The following is a 4004-nucleotide window of genomic DNA, read 5'->3' as shown; positions in this document are numbered from 1 at the left end:
GTCCCCAGATGTGGCTAACTTTGAGCTATCACTGTCGAATAATTTCCTCGTATTTAGAAAAGCTAGCATGGCCTCTCGGGGTGGTATTGTCTTAGTTTCTGTAAAAAACAGCTTTAACGCTCACATAGTTGAAACAAAGGCTACCATTGAAATTTTATGGGTCGCACTACAGTTATCGTCATTTGTAACCTGTACTGTCGGAGTATGTTACCGTCCGCCAAACTTGCCAGCCGACTTCAATGAAAAACTGAATGATTCGCTCAGCCTCATACAATGCAGTTATCCCCGGTCCCCTAATTTTTTGGCAGGGGATTTTAATCACCCAGGCATGAACTGGCGGATGTGTACACCCGAAGGCAGCGCAGGAAGGTCTGACCGTCAGAAATTTCTTGATGTACTGGCCCTGTTCAATTTGACACTGGTGGTACTGTCGACTCGTGGTGATGCTATTTTAGACCTTGTATTGAATACCGAGCCCGATCATGTTCTTGTTAATGTCTTAGACAATATCAGTGATCACAATGTGCTTCATTGTAAATATACTTAAGAGAACAAAAACCAGAAAAGCCAAGGAAAACAATCTACAACTACATGCATGGTAATGTTGATAGATTATAAATCAACTGTCATCTTTTTCTTTGGAATTTTCGCGCACCTTGTCGCTGCGCACAACTAATGAGAACTGGCATCTCATACAGACACAGCTAAATGATCTAAAAGAAAAGTATATCCCTAAAATTGAAGTGACAACGTCAACCCATAGCACCTGGTTTAACTTGCATGTCAAGCTGCAGCATAAATAAAAAAAACGACTTTACTCGAAAGCCAGTCGGGATCCGATAGTGATTGGGAGCGTTACAGTGAGCAATCCAAGCAATGTAAGACAGAAATCGAAGCAGCCAAAGACAAATTCTTCAACAATGATATAACAACGCTCTTAAGTAAAAACACAAAAAAATTTGAAAGGTAATTAACCTTAAACCATCTTCGTCATCACAAGTGTCTATTTCCAAGGATGGTGTACTTCTTTCACGATCGTGTGCTGCAAAGGAGCTAAATAATTTTTTTTGGTTCAGTATTCACAGAAGAAAATCCCATTCCGTCTGACCTTAAGTTCACGACTCTAGATTCGGTCATGAACGATTTAATTATTTCACACCAAGGTATTTAACGAGCTATTGAAAGTCTCCCAAACAATTCGGCACCTGGGCCGGACGGAATCTGCACCAAAATGCTAAAAATAACAAAGCCTGTTATTTCTCACATTCTAGCTTCTTTGTTTCAGCAATCTATTGATAGTGGTAGCGTACCAGACGCCTGGAAAATTGCCCACATCACTCCTATCTTTAAATCAGGTGAGCCCTCTATGCTCAGTAACTATAGACCGATTTCACTAACAAGCATACCATGTAAACTTTTAGAGACATTATATCATCTACAGTTATAACATATCTAACCACGAGCAAGTTCTTCTTACCAAGTCAGCATGGTGTCCAGCGTGGCCTTTCATGCGAAACTCAACTATTTGAACTAATAACCGATATTCACGAAGCGATACATAATAAAACAAACGTCGATGCTCTCTTTATAGATTTCGCCCAAGCCTTCGACAAGGTCCCCCTTAACCGCCTAAGTATGAAACTGAGCACCCTCAACATCAACCCTAAATTCTGTAAATGAGTTGCTAATTTCCTGTCCGATCGCTATCAGTCTGTTTTTATTAATAATACCTTGTCTTCATTAGTAAAGGTAAAATCAGGTGTTCCGCAAGGTACCGTGCTAGGGCCAATCCGATTCCTCATTTACGTTAATGATATAAACCAATGGTCATCCCCAATCAGACTTTTTACAGACGATTGTGTATTTACAGACAAATTACTAGTCATATCGATACGAGTGCGCTGCAGTCTGATATTAACCAAATCACCCGATGGAGCTGGCTATGGCAGTTGGAAATAGATGTTTCAAAAACAAAGTATATTCAATTTACAAAAACTACGAAACTTGAGCTGCATTCTTACATGATAAACAATAGGCTAGTGAAAACTGTGAACACAATAAAATACTTAGGAGTTCATCTTGCACACAACCTCTCATGAAATGATCATGTTGAGGCAATAGCCAGTAAGGCTTTATGAGCTTTAGGATTTATTAAACGAAATTTGTACTCTGCTAACCAATTCACCAAACTTCTCGCATACACAACCTTAGTTCGCTCGAAAATGGAATACGCTGCCCTTATTTGGAATCCAAACCAGTAACACCTTATTCATAAATTTGAGGCCTTTCAAAACAAAGCAGCCCGCTTTATTTCAGGAAAATATTCTCGGCTATATAGCATAACAGCTATTAAAACGTTGTTGAAATTACCGACTCTAGAAATACGTAGGCTTATCGCACTGCTGTCTCATTTCCACAAGCTTTATTTCAGTGAGTCATCTTTCTTACATTCACAGATTAAACCAGCTCATTGCATTTTTCCACGTGTGGATTATGCTTACAAAATACAGCCCATGTTTGCCCGTACTAACTTCCTCCGTGACTCACCATTGTTTCTTGCGATTCATCATTGGAATAAACTACCAAGTGATGTTGTAACAATGCGTGATCACGACACGTTTGTCCGCAGAATAATGGAGATGTGGAATGTAGAACCGTAATATTTTGTGGCTTTCTTTCGTTTAGTCTAGTGCCCATATTTCATCAGTTATCGCACACATCGTTTCATGTCATACTGAGTGCTACATTACTATGTCTTCTTTGGTGCAAAATTTGTTTCTCCATTTACCTTTTATTTTTTTTCGTGTTCTGTGTAAATATCTTTGTTTTGCACATAACCTTGCTGTATTGTAACTACCCCCCCCCCCATGTAATGCCCAAATGGGCCTTTAGTGCATATGAATAAATAAAAAATAATTAAATAATATTGTGTCAAAACACGGAAAAACAAGCCCTTGGGTATACACTTCTTTTTCTTATTCATTAACGAGGGTCTCGTACTGGCAGACTTGGTGCCGTTAGGTTGTATACGAGGGACTATTGGTCAGCTGCCAGCTTGTATTAAGTTCATGAGCTACGTGATGCAATACAGGCTTATAAAGGAGTGTTAATTTCTCGCCGCCATGGCTACAGGTGGAGATGACTGATGCTCCCAAGTTTAAATTCAAATATAAACCTGATAAAGTGGTTGAGGGATAGCCGCCGTGATATCTCAGTGGTAGAGCATCGAACGCGGTATTCGAAGGTCGTAGGTTCGGTTACTGCTCACAATTTATTTTTTCACCCACTTTTCTTAATTCCTATTTACATTACATTGGTTCGAATAACTTTCCCCATACATTCCTTGGCATTATGGTCTGTTAGATCTCAATAATATTGTGCCAAAACAAGGAAAAATGAGCCCTTAGGTATACACTTCTTTGCCTTATTCATTAATGAGGGTTTCGTGCTGAGAGACTTGGTGCCGTTAGGTTGTGTACGAGGGACCATTGGTCAGCTGCCAGCTCGTAATAAGTTCTCGTGCTACGTGACGCCATACAGGCTCATAAAAGAGGGTTCCACACTCGCCGCCATCGCTACAGGTGGCGCTGTCTGACACTCGTTTGAATTCACGTGTAAACCCAATAAGTGGCTGGGGGGATAGCCGCCGTGATGGCTCAGTGGTAGAGCATCGAACGAGTTATTCGAAGGTCGTAGGTTCGATTCCTGCTTACGGCAAGTTGTTTTCCCTCACTTTTCGTAATTCTCATTTACATTACATTGATTCTAATAACTTCCCCTATATGTTTGTTGGCATTATTGTCTGTTAGATCTCATTATATTGTGTCAAAACACGGAAAAACGAGCCCTTAGCTATACACTTCTTTCCCTTATTTATTAACGAGGGTCTCAGACTGGCAGACGTGGTGCCGTTAGGTTGTATACGAGAGACTATTGGTCATCTGCGAGCGCGTAGTAGGTTCACATGCTACGGTATGCCATACAGGCTCATAAAAGAGTGTTCC

The 4004-nt window shown here is 40.4% G+C and overlaps 1 non-coding gene across 1 annotated transcript; it reads left to right on the top strand.

Annotated features, from left to right (window-relative positions):
* The first annotated feature begins 3645 nt into the window (after window positions 1-3645).
* Window positions 3646-3717, top strand: TRNAT-AGU (transfer RNA threonine (anticodon AGU)). Its single transcript has one exon. It is a non-coding gene; the product is annotated as a tRNA-Thr (tRNA).
* The last annotated feature ends 287 nt before the right edge of the window (window positions 3718-4004 follow it).

The sequence above is a fragment of the Rhipicephalus microplus genome, chromosome 3 (genome assembly GCF_043290135.1).
Source record: "Rhipicephalus microplus isolate Deutch F79 chromosome 3, USDA_Rmic, whole genome shotgun sequence".
In the NCBI taxonomy this organism is placed as follows: domain Eukaryota; kingdom Metazoa; phylum Arthropoda; class Arachnida; order Ixodida; family Ixodidae; genus Rhipicephalus; species Rhipicephalus microplus.
This window is presented reverse-complemented; position numbering and strand designations above follow the sequence as displayed.